This window comes from Lepidothrix coronata, unplaced genomic scaffold (assembly GCF_001604755.1).
Source record: "Lepidothrix coronata isolate B3197 unplaced genomic scaffold, Lepidothrix_coronata-1.0 Scaffold44, whole genome shotgun sequence".
NCBI classification, from domain to species: Eukaryota; Metazoa; Chordata; class Aves; order Passeriformes; family Pipridae; genus Lepidothrix; species Lepidothrix coronata.
Genome location: NW_016690224.1, coordinates 621,545 through 634,585, shown reverse-complemented (window position 1 = coordinate 634,585; position 13,041 = coordinate 621,545). Strand labels below are relative to the sequence as shown.

The 13,041-nt window shown below is 44.1% G+C and overlaps 1 protein-coding gene across 5 annotated transcripts in view; it reads left to right on the top strand.

Annotated features, from left to right (window-relative positions):
- KDM2B (lysine demethylase 2B) overlaps nucleotides 1-13,041 on the top strand; it is a 116,237-nt gene that overhangs the window by 19,239 nt on the left and 83,957 nt on the right. The window lies entirely within an intron of this gene.

Here is a 13,041-nt window from a genome sequence, read left to right as displayed (position 1 = left end):
TAGTTACAGAACACTTTAAAGAGATGATGCTGGGTTTTTCCAAAGCACATAAATTCCATGGGAAGTTACTGAGCCTTTGGTCTCTGAAATCCTACTTTCTATTTCTAACATGACTGTTGTACCATCTCCAGAGTGGAGTACCTGTAAGTCACAGGGAAGTAACAATGAGCTTTTAAATCTCCCTTTGAAAACTCAGGTCTGTGGCAATAATAAGGAGCAAAAAAAGAGATGAGTTTTTTGATCACTGTTTGTGTTTACTTGAGCTTAGGTGTCTCTTCTTTAGTGTTTTGTCAGACTACCAACTAAACGTTGCCATTGCTTTATGGAATTTTTTTGTTTTCCTTGTTTAAAAAAATGCAGCTACCAGCTGTAATTTAGTGGGTGATGTTCATGACCTCCTGTTTCTGATTGCACCTTAGTGTGCCCAGCTGTGCACCCATGTGTGTATCAAACACTCTATCCTACAGCAGCTTTAGACCCATCCCTTTAGACTGCACAGTTGGGATAATGGTTATAACCAGACTCCACCTCCACACGAACGATATCCTGGATGCTCTTTAAAACCTGAGACGATGGATTAATTTCAGCAGTTGGAAATTGTCTGAGCTCTGAAATGGCTGTGAGCCAAGAATACAAATGGAGAAGTGGAGAGGAATTCCTGGCCTGCTTAGGAACTTGAGACAACTCTTGAAAGAAGCAAAACTCTGTTGTAATTTAATAACTCTTAAGCTTTCTCATTTCCTTGTGTAAGGTAGATTTGACTGCCAGCTCTGAAGGGCAGAATGTCACTGTCATCTCTTCATAAGCTGATTTAAAATTTGATTGAGGGTCGTTGGCCCTCTTAAAGTATCCTTAAACATCTGCCACATCTGCAGTAAAAGTTTGGTAAGTGTTATTTCTGCAGGGGTGTTGTACCTGTGTGAATGTTTTGTGCCCACTGCTCTGCAGAATAAGTGAAGTAACTTGCCCAGGGCTGAGCAAGGAGAAAAGTGCCTGCCTTGCTCAGCAGGCTGCTGCCAACCAGGGCTCCCATGGTCCCTGTGCATCATCTCCAGCCTTTGCCACTCCTGAATTCAAGGACCAAATGCAATCATTTGCTTCAGTTTTTGATGTCAGAAAGCCAAAGCTTCCATTTTGTCATTTGTTTGATTTTTGTCTTTATATTATCCTTCACGGACATCACATAATCTGAAGACATAGCAGTAGTACTACATTGAGTAGTTTTGGGAGCTGTGAACCAAGTAAAGGAGAAAGAGAGGGAGCATACATGGATGTGTGCCTTAGTCTGGCAGTCTGAGCTCCTTTTTCTTTCTTTGATTACTTTTTTTATTGGATTTTTTTTTAGTAGTTTGCTTGGGTTGGTACTGATTGAATTTAGAAGCACATCTGCTTTTTGTGGCGTCTGCAGTGCCTGTGACTGGCCTGCACTGCCTTTGTCTCCCTGGGTTGTCACAGTCTGCCCAGTGCAGTCCCTGCACAAGCACAGTGTCTCTCTCTAAACAGTAATGGCCAGTTTGGATGTATTTGCTTTTATTTTTAATTTGTAGCTGACCTCTCTTCAATTTACTTGCCAGTCTATGGCTATTGACCAATTTTTGCACTCATATCCAAATAAACAAATCAAAGTGGTGCTGCTGATGTGTGATGTGCATCACCTCCTCCCTCTCTGGGCTGGTGTAGCTTTGTGTGCCAGGGTAGGTATTTATTGTACATCCCCACAGTGGAGCTTCCAACCCCAGCGAGTGGCAAAAGGGGAGATTTCAAACATGCTGAGGATTGTAAGAAAGAAAAGAGACTTTGGGTTATTGTGATCCCTGGGCTGAAGAGGTTAAAGTTGTGACCATGGCGGTCACTTCTGTAGGATCAGCAGCATTGTCCCATGGAATTCACCGTGCCCAGCCAGGCATTGTATCAGTGGGAACAGTGCAAGTACAGGACTTAGACTATTCATGGGGTGGTCTAACAACTGACATCAACTCACTGACTGATTTTATTTAACCAACTCACTAAGGGTTTATTTATAGAATTCAAAAAATAAGTGTAGGAGCAGTGAGGAATGTATCATCTGTCATGGAATTTGCCATTATAATCTGATGCTGCAGACTGGACTGGGCCATGATGCTTACTTGGGTAGGAAATGATTGGTTCCCTTCATTTAGTTGCTGTGTTCACAAACTGTGTTGAAAGGCTTTGGCGTTTCTTGTACAAAGAATCCAAGTAAAGTTGAAAGCAGCAAAGCTTTTAATTGTGCTAAAATGTGTGCATTGAGGTATGGAAATAAAAAGCAAACACGACCAAGCTCCAGTAACTCTTGCAGAGAGCAATCTTTATCTGGCCCAAGAAGATGATGCATGAGATGGGACCCAATAGATCATTTCAATATTTGATTTCTGTGATTCTGTCAAATCTTTAAAGACCTGGCAGCAGGCTTTGATCTCCAAGACAAAGGGTGAAAGGAAAACCCAGGCTCTACATATCCTGTTGCTTTCTTCGGTGGGAGTAGCTGAGGAGATACTTGATTATTGCTGGGGTTTGCCTTCTTGTGAGAAACACCAAAAGAACAGGAGCTGAGCCAGAAATTTCAGCTGCAAATTGAGTGTTTAAAGAAATACGTGTGAAGGTCTGTGCCTCAACCATGAGTTTATAATCATGGTGTCAGTGGAGAAAGATAATAGAATAAATTACATCATTAAATCCCAGACATTTTCAAGGGAAAAGTCCTATAAATAGTGGGGGTTGGCCCTGCAAGTGCAGGTCAGCCTTCCCTCGTGCTGCTGACAAGTTCTGGAGGAGATGCTGTGTGTGCTCTTACACATCTGCTCATGCTTTATTCACTAAGTGAATAAGTGATTAAGGACTTCATCACAGTGGACTGAAGTGAACAACTGAACTTCCTTTAACAGCAGTGGATGAAATCAGCTGCAGAGGAGTATTTCCTTGGCTGTCCAGGTTTTTTCACAGGGGAGAGCCCTTAGGAAGCTTTCTGAAGTTTGGTATCACAACATTTTGCTCAGTCCAGGAGCAGCAGCAATTCCACAGTGTAACAGTGCACAGTAAACAGTGTGACCTTCTTTTCCCATATGGAAACCAGGCTGGAAGGAGAAATGATCTGCCCAGGTGCTAGAGACAGAATCTGGGGAGTCTCAGTTTGTAGTTTTCCTGGGAAGTGTAAATGATGTAGTGAATGTGGTGAGCTGTGGCCTCTTCTGTGCGGGGGCTGCAGTGGGGAGGAACAAGTTCCCTGCCTGGTTAAGGTAAGGCTGATGTAAATAATTTAAATTCACTTGGGACAGAAAGGATTACTGCTCATCAAGGGTACCTAACAGCCATTAAGCTGTGTGGGGCTCTGCATCTTTCATCCAGCCATTTTTGTTCTGTTAAATACATACACTGCTGTAGTGCCCAGGAATTCCAGCTAAAATGAGACTAAATGTGCCAGGTACTCCACAGAAATGCAAGAGCTACCCTAAACCATGCTTCTGGAAGTAGGTGATATTGAAAGGGGGATGGAAAGAGATGCAAACGTAGGTAATGATTAGTCTGGGTTTATAAAATGTGGTTTATATATCTGTTAAAAGCTGTACACACATTTATAGATGAATACATATATACGGATGTATAAATTTCATTCAGTACTGAATCAAGAATCATAAGTGGTGTCTCCAAGGAAGAGAAAATCGTGGTGGTGGTGACTGCAGGTCAGATAGTTAAAGGCAGGAGGGAGGGCAGAGACCGTGTAAAACACTCCTTTTACATTAGCATACATTTCTTCTGGTGTGCCAGCACAATGGTCCCCGAGCTGGCTGTGCAAATGTTCAGCTTTTTGTTAGTAGCTACTCAAAACCTCTGAAAGCAAAGCAGAGAAGTGTCCCTGAGTAGCTGCTTTCTAGCGATTTTTTTGGTTCATTCCTCCTGCGTGTTTGCTGCCCCTCTCAAATTGATCTGTTCTGAAAATTGTATCATGGTTGAATTCACATCCAACTACAAAGCAAGTCGAGAGGCTCGTAGTGTGGTCTGTGGGCAAGTAGGGGAAATTTTGTCTTAATCAATGTACAGTTCTCCATCCTGTGAAAGAAAATTAGCCATGTAGATACAAAAGAAGGACAAAGCAGCCACACACTGCAGCTCAGAATACTTTCCATCATTTCTGCTGAATAGGGACCCAGTGTTGCTTTTTCTATAGAGCAACGCTCCATTTGTTTCAAGGAAGTTGTGAAATTGGAGAAGGAGAGGAGTTAGGAGGGAGGCTCATTAGAGAGGCTCTGTTGTAAGGAGCACTTCCCAAAATTAAAGTGGCTGCTCAAAGGAAGTGCAAAAGTCTGCCCCCAGACTTGCATGTAAGTCTTGATTAAGATGTATGGTCCTCCCCCGGTGTGGGGATTTGTCCTGTGAATGGCAGTGCCACGTTGGGAAGAGCAGAAGAGCTGAGTCAGGAGTCATTAAGCTGCTGTGTCTCCAGGAGTCTTGTGTGGAGGGATAAGGAGGAATCAGGGAGGGCTGTGCTCTGTTCCTAGTGCCCAAATAATGCATTTTACAAGACACAGTGGACCAGGCTCTTCTAGGGGAGAGGAGTCATCACTGATCTCTTGGGAGGGGAGGCACTTGGATGAAATATTTCCATTCCTTGTAAGACCTCTGCTCTTATTTCTCATGGGGGTTTTGTGGCCCATGGTGTGACCTGTGCCTGGCCTGCTTTTTGGGTTCTGCTTTTGCTCCCTGGGTTCTGCTTTTTTCCTTTTCGTGTAAATGGGACGGTTGGAATATTAACCAAAACTGAGTTAATGAAACATCCCCATTGTTCTCGTGGTTGGGAAGGCCAATGTCTGTGTGGTTTCATAAGAAACAACTTGTGAACATGTTCTTCAGCCTGTGAGGATTCAGACTGAGGGTACCTCAGTCTCTGGACCCTGCAGGTCACCCCCTAAATTCATCAAGGGACTCAGATCCACAGGAGATACATCTCTCCAATAGCTGAGAGGAGCAGGGCATCCAGGAGCACTTGGAAAGCAGGAGATAAGGGTGACTCCTTGCAGGAGGAGGCTGAACTTGGATGTTCCTCACAAGGACTGTAAAATAATTGCATGCCACTGCTATTCCCATTGATCTGAGGATACAAGTCCCAAACCTGTGCTTTAAGGGAGCTGAGTTTGTACCTGCCTACAGACTTTTTCAAAGGGACAAATGGAGAGTCAGAAAGCAGCGTATGTCAGGACCCAGTGATTTGTCTCAGATGTTAGACAGCAACATGTGTCTGAGATCCAGTCCATAAAAATAGATTGTTCCTCCATCGTATTGTTTTGTGACTAAAACTTGTTTTAAAAACTCCCACTATTTTTTAAAAACACTTTGTTTTTAAAATCAAGTTCCAAATGTCCTCCAGTCAATGCTGTTGGGACTGTCAACGTGCTTCATGCTCTGAATTGGGAAATCTGCTAAGCCAGACCTCAACTAAAATCAGCAAACAAATATTACCACTGAAAACGATAAATTTCCCAGTGCCCGTAAGGTCAGATGGAGTCAAACCAATGGTCTGTCAGCAGAGGAGTTCATATGTACTGTTGGTGTGGGCTGGCCAGACTTCCAGCTGCTGCATTTATTTTCAAATTTGAGTACTACAAAGAGGAAGCATCTGAAAAATAAAATAAAATATGCTGATTTATTGAAGTGATTGCAATTCTGTCCAGCAGGTTCCTCTTTCCCAAGTACAGCACTGAAGATTTATTGGCTCATCCTTTTGTCTTTGTCCTTTCTTCCTTTCTTTTCCCTTGAGCGACCTCTCCTGTTTTCCTGTATCCCTCTCTCTTTGATGAGGCTGCTCTACTGTACAGAACTCATTTTACTCCCTAATCCCATAGTAGCTTGTCAGGCAGTACAGATAAATCCTTCCAGACTTGAGCAAGTGCTATTAGGATACTCGTGCCGACCACAAACCAATAATGATAGAGAGGTGAACACCCTTTGCTTTAAGCAGGACCAGTAGGACTTGACAGGTGTGTTTTTGTTTGGTTATCATGGGATCTGTCCCTTCTTCGTGGGACACCAGCAGTCCTGTCTGTCAGTCAGACAATGTAATGTCATTTCTGACCTGCTCCACGTTTGCTCAGGGCTCGGAAGAATTACAAAGCTGCACTGTGTTCTCTCCTGGGCAGAATTAAAATTAGTAACTAGACTTCAGGGCTTCTGAATGGATTTTTTTCAAGTGAAGGTTCCATTAGTGATTTTCCTCCAGTCTGAGGGCTCTGCCTAATTTGTTGAAAATTGAAGCTGTTTGTAGCAGCTCTGGAGGAACCCTCTGGGACATTGGCATCCACCGGTGTTAAGGTGGAGCAGTGCACGTTAAAGTGGAAATCTCTTGTCTAATCAAGTGGTGTGTTGCAGACTTTCAGAAGATGTTGCTTCATTTAACACTCACCGAGTTTGTGCCTCTTAATAGCTGATTGTGTAAGAAGATAAGCTCCAGTCTGTGATAGCAGAAGGGAGCTGGGGCTGTGGTTGGTGTCACCCTGGGATTTCCCACAGCGCTGGTGCTGCTCCACATCCTTCCCCTGAAGTTTGTGGAACTGTGCTGGGAAGAGGCAGGGAGCTGACCCTGCTTAAAAAAATTATTTAAGCCTCATCAGTTTCTTGAGTATTGGTGAACAGTTTGTATCATGAAACCAGGACCTGGGGCAGACAGGTTAAAACTTACCCAGTGTTCCTGAGAGACTGGAAATAGAAACTTCTCCCTCTAATTCCAGTTCTGGGCTCTGGTGCCAGACCATCTTTTTGTCATCTAAACTGGCATTTGGTTTTTGCTGTTGCTGCCTATTACGTGCCCAGGGATAGTGTCTTTGTTGCCTGTGCTGCCCATTGCATCCAACGACTTGCTTTTTTTGCCATACCAATTAAGCAAGTCTAAACTGGTGTCCTGCTCCTTCTCTTCCTTCTCTCTCCACTTCTGGCATTGCTCTCCCATCGCCAGCCTTAGTCCTGGCAATGAGGTGGTTCAGAAAGTTGAACTGGCAGAAAACTCATCCTCCCTCACAGAGATGGGGAGTAATATATATATATATATTTATTATTTTTATATTTCTTTAATGTTTAGCTCTCAGCCCTAACCAATGCTGGGCTGAACCATGATGGATGTAACATTCCATCTCTGTCATGAGTTTCCACTGGGGCTCTGTGCATCAGAAGTGCCTGGTGAGTGAGCCTTGAGCCATGATTAGGGCTTCTATGCAATAAAGGTATTTGATGCTCCCTCTTCATGCTTTTTTTTTTTGCTCTTAGAAGTAAAAATGAAATATTATAACACTTGCTTGCCTATGTTTAGCACGTCCGCTGACTTGCCATTTTGGAAGTAGAACCAGTTCTATTTTTAGAGCTCAGCTTCCTGTTTGAGCTCTCTTTAAGTTTGTCCTTTGCCTAACACAGTCAAACTCTTTAAAAAGGTCTTAGTTAAACTGGGACAGTTTTGCTAAAAACAGTCATGTTCATGTCCGGATATAAACAGCAATAAACCCGCTTTGAATGAACGTTACAATAAAAATACAACCTCAAAAGAATGAGTTTCCATGATGTCAGAACATGAAAGTGAGATTGAACTGACGTGTTATGTGGTCACGAGCATCTCAAAACCTCTGTCTACAGGTGGATTTAAAGATGAATTGTCCATGGGGGAAATTAAGCAGAACAGATATTTTAGAATAACTGTTCTTCTGCAATCACCATCCTCTGCTTTAGCTCACCCAAACTAGAAATGAGCTGTCTTATTCTGGAGGAATAGCACCCAAAATCCTAAATATTTTATGGTAGTTCTTATGTTTTAGTGTCATAATTTACCTTAGTCCAAAATGACCTTCAAGTGTAGTGCTTTATCCTAAAAATATATATTAATATCAGCATGTTTTTGGAGGTCTGGTATAATCACAGCTGCATATTTTTTCCCAGGTCCTCATTAAACCGTGGGTATGAGATGTGTGGGGGTGTTGCCAACCCTTTGACACCTTTAAATGCCAGTGTAGACCAGAGAGGACCTGCAGGACTGCTGGTGTCATGCACGTGTTTAGTGCTAACCTGAATGGTAGTTGAAGGTCTTTTTCAATTCCCTAATTGCCAAATATCAGGGAAATCAAGGCCATAGGGTTCCTCCTTATATGCTGATGGCTTTAGAGGGGAGAAAAGCAGTCTGAGGGAAGAGGCAGTGGTTCCCTCCCAGTTCTGGCTGTTCCACCCCTGCTAGGGTTGTGCTGGTCCTTCTCCTGGTCCAGCTTTAAGTGTACCCAACTCCTCAGTGAGCTGGTGCTACCAGCAGAAAACTAGAAAACCAGAAAAAAATGAAAATATTGCCATGATATCTCAATAATTTGCCTGCCCCAAAGTCAGAGGAGTGCAAGGGCCAAAGCCAGAGAAGGTCAGAGCTGCACAGCCAGAACAAGGGGCTGAGACCTTCAAGGACCTGGGAACTTTGGAATCATCTCAGGCATCTCCAAAAACCTCTCCTGGATGGAAGGAGTGCTCCATCCCTGGGAGCTGGGCTGGGCCACAGCCTGGGCTCTGTCATCCTTGCCAGGTACCCCAGGCACAGCCAAGTTCTTCTTCCCACCATTTGATGTTGCTGGTGGAGCAGAAACAGGCAAGTATGGCTTGAATGTACAGTGTCAATGAGGCCATAAAAAACTAAACTGGCCTTTCCTTGTGGGGTATGGTGCTGCCAGAGGCACCTCCCTAAAAGTAAAAGGAGAATGGATTGTACTGATCCAATCAATACTCCTTTGTACTTGTGTCTGGGAAAACTAAGAACTCAGCTATTGCCAGATTAACAGGTCACTTAACAAAATCATTTAACTCCTGTAGGATTTTTAGTATGCAAAGATGGTCTTGATAGTGTAGAATACAAAGATACCAAAAATGTTTTAATCATTTTAACATTTAAACATTTTAAACATTTAAACATTTATTTCATTTTTATTAATGGCTCCTAACAAGGGTCATTGTAATTTGGCAGCTTTATACCAAATGATAAAGCTGCAGAGGCGAAGGAGGGGAAGGTACCGGTAGTTTTCCATCTCCATAAGGAGGAGATTCTGTGACCCCACTGAGAAGGCTCCTGCTGGAAAGACCTGGCCGAGGGGGATAGGAGGAAAGGCTCAGAGCACTGCAAAGCAGGGGTGGATTCCTCGGGGATCCTTGTTTCCTGGTGCACCAGGCTGTGCTGGGTGAGGTGTGCGGAGAGCTGGGTGCAATGTCCGAGCTGGGCTCATTTCCCTTTGTTCTTCTGTGCCCTCTGGTGGCACTGGGAGCGATGGGATCGGGATGTGTCTCTTAAGTTGTTCTTACCCTGGCTCTGAAATGCAGGGAATGTCGGGAATAGCTCCACTTGAGCAAGGACTTTCTGCTTGGATTCACATCCCTCCCTGTTAGCAGGGGATATCATAATAGTCTCCTGTGGGTAGCAGGAGAATGCATGCTTTCCGTCTCTGGGAGCTCCAGGGGGATTAACTGGGATGCAAGTCAAAGCCTTAGTCTTTAGGTACAATTAACCCAGTAGTGAAGCAAGCAGATTTCCTGAGGCTCTGCCAAAAATCCTGCTTTATAAACCAAGGATTTTTTTTTTTCCTAGTAAGAAGCATAAAGATTAGAAAGGAGCAGTCCCTTGGCATTTGGGGTTGGTTTCTGGTTGGTGATGCTATATTGTACCTTGAGCACAGATCTCAGTTCAGTCACAAAGGGTTAAAATAATTCCCCAAGGCAGCTTTATCCTCTTAATGGACAGGCTTGGTAATCATTCTCACAGAAAGGACATTTCCTCTTTCCTCTGCCGTGGGGGAGTTGCACCTTTTCCTGCCGGTGCTGTGCTGGAGAAGAGACCACAGCCTAGAAAACACTGGTGTCATTTGCAGCTCTGATTCACACCTTCTGTGCATTCCTCATATTCCACCGCGTGGTTCATGTTTGCTTTGCTTCCACTGCTCCTAATATCCATGCTAAATCCACGTCAGGGAAAAGATGGGCTAGTCTGGCAGCTTGGATAACCTGAAGCTGTTTGAGGTCAGGGCAGGGGAAGGCAGTGCTTCACCTTGTTAGAAACGGGAAATGGCAGCTGTTGTACCCCCGAGGAGATGATGAATGTCCCAGCATTTCCCATTCACTGTTCCCTCTCTGGCAAATTGTTACAATATTCGATAGGTGAAGGAAAATGGGGATGCAAACTCTGCAGGGGAGATCAACGAAAGCTTTGCTGAATGACTTGGGAGCTGGAGCCCATCACTCCTGGAGTTTCTGGGGTGGGATAGGGAACTGTGATTTGTGAAAGTGTTTGCTGATGCCTGTGTAACCTGCATTCATGAAGCAGAGTTCTGTCTCTGATGAGGGGACAAGGTTTGCCTCAATGTTGTTCTTGAAGTACTTTTACCAAGAAGCCCAGAACAGAAAGGAGCAAATCTCTGTGCCAAACCAACTTGTCTAGGATGGGCAGTGGGAGGCTGGGACTCTGCACAAGTTGTTTTTCCCCCAGGTGTTCATTTCTATGTAAAAAAATAATGATATTGCAGCATATAGGAATGTTGTACAAACCAATCTATTAGGATCTTCACAGTATCTTGGTCACTAGGCCTCCACATAAAGGGAACAGATATTATATATGCTATTCCCTCCCTTAATTTTAATGTGGACTTTACTGATACATGAGCTGGAGTAACTTGCTATGTTTTTAAGGTTTTAAGTGAAGCACAGCTCTTCTGTAGCTCTTCCTGGTGGCTTTTACTTTCCATCTTACATCTCTGCAGCTGATTCTTCCCTCTCCTCCTTGCTGTTGTCTGTTCCCCTTGTCAAAGATGGCTCTAGCTTGTTTCCTAGTTACTGTCTTTGTGATCCTTTGGGAATCTTGTACTCCATGAGCAAGCAGCAGTAGAGGAAGATGTTTCTTTAGGCTGTAAAATCCCTTCCAGTGAACCCCAGCATCACCACTTTGCCTCTGAGTCACATCCTGTGCCAGAGAGGAAGCCTTGCCTCTTAATCCCATACTATAGAATTATATTGGAGCTCACACTGAGTTACTTTGGAAAAACATCCAGGGAAGGCCAAGGGTGAGGTGATGCATGGTGCACTGAAGCTTCCCATGTCAGCAGTAGGAGGTGCTCTTTGCCAGCTAGGGATACATGTGCCTGTTATCCATGTGCAGCTGAAGTCAGGAATATGATTGGTACCAGGGCAAGAGGCTGCCAGGGTCACAGAGATCCTGCTGGGACCTGGAGGGCTGCACCAGGGCTGAGGGGGGTCCCTTCTTATAGGGCAGGCTGAGAGGATACCTAGGAACTGGTTAACAGAAATGGTAAAATGTGTGTTAGAGCTGTTCAGAAATCCAGCCTGACCTCAGATCTCTCAGCCTGCCATCGCTTTTTGGAGCCTCTGTGTGCTTCTTTCCCTTGCTTTGGGTGATATTTTCTAACCTTGTCCCAGGAATAGGGGATAGAAGAAAGAGCTGAATCTTTTCAGGCCAAAGAGATAAAGCTGGCAGGAAGTCAGAACCACTGCAGTGGGCAGTGAACACCAGGCTCTGAACCTGTAATTATACATCTCAAATTTTGTGAGCAGTACTCCAGGAATCGTTATGTATGGGCTTGTTTGACAGTACTGTGGCTTAAGAGAAAAACATCCCCTCAAATTGCTCTTTAATTTGGAAGTCAAGAGACTATCAATTCAAATCTTAAGCTCTTGTGCCTGTAATTGATAATCGTGCACATTTAACAAACCTGCTGTTGAACTGGGCCTCATACTCTTAATTCATCAGGTAACTGCTGATTTTTCCTTTGGAAAGGATAATTGAGAGGCTGTACAAGGTCGCTTCCTGCAAAGCTGAGATCAAACCTAGGCTGTAATATGGCAGATCCCAGGCTCCGCCACACAGCCCTTCAAATTCAGTTTTTCAGTATCTGTGTCCTTAACCCCTCCGGGCTGGAGCCATTTCTTTGATCCCCAGCTCTGGAAGCAGAGATCAGGATGGCTTTTATTCAGGGGCTGTTTAACAGGACTTCACCCCAGTTGCTCACCTGTGGAGTTGAAAAAAGACCATTCCCCTGGAGAGTAAAGTTAACCCTTAAAGAAACAACAAAACCAAAGCAAATCAACCAACCGACCAAACAAAAACCCACCCAACCCAAAACTAGATTTTACATGTGTTGTTTCAAACATGCAAATGCCAAATGTAAGGATTCTTGTGCTTTTTGACACATAACTAAACTCTCCCCATCCTGCCTCAAGGTGGCAACACTCTGTACAGTCCCGAGCCCAGCCTAAGGATGGGATCCTGTTCTCTGGCCTTGGAGTGAGGAGTTTGATGGGCCGGAGGGACCATTGCAGATTTACTCTATACATTTTTATTTTTGATTTCAGAGCTTTATGGTCTTGAGTTCCTTCGCAGAACCATTATCACATCTGTCACTGTCACTGCTAGCAGGGGCTAAGGATGTTTTTAGAGGAGCCAGGCAATCCAGGCTATCACTCTTGCTGAAATACTGCTCCCAAGCCCACGATAGGCCAGGTGCTGTAATTATTAATAATTCCCTCTGATGGTGCATATCAGCCTCCATTTTGTTTTAATGCAATTTATTTCGAGTTATTTCTTCGGCGCTGAAAATGGTTTTGGAGTGATTTTTTGGAAACGTTGCAAATTTGTTTGCTGGAGTCCTTCTCTCCTGGAAATGAGACACGTCTCTCATGGGCTCCCGTCCACTCACACGCAAATGAACTGCTAATTAGGATGATGAAATTGCTGGGAGAGGTGAAACCTTCCAGTTGGCCGAAGAGAAGATTGTGGATTAATCTGTGTAAAACTGAAGGCTCGACTAAAACTGCTGTTCAACATTCTGGTGCTAATGAGACTTGTATGTCTGCCACTTGAGGAGCTGAAAGTATGTCCTGCAGTTTCTGTTGAGACATCCAAAGTGGGGGCTCACTCCTCTGTGGCATTTAGCGCTTTCATCTCCACTGGTGGTGACTGGAATTGGGAATATTCAGCAATCTGTATAAGGTGTTCAGCAATTTACAGTATCCAGTGATGCA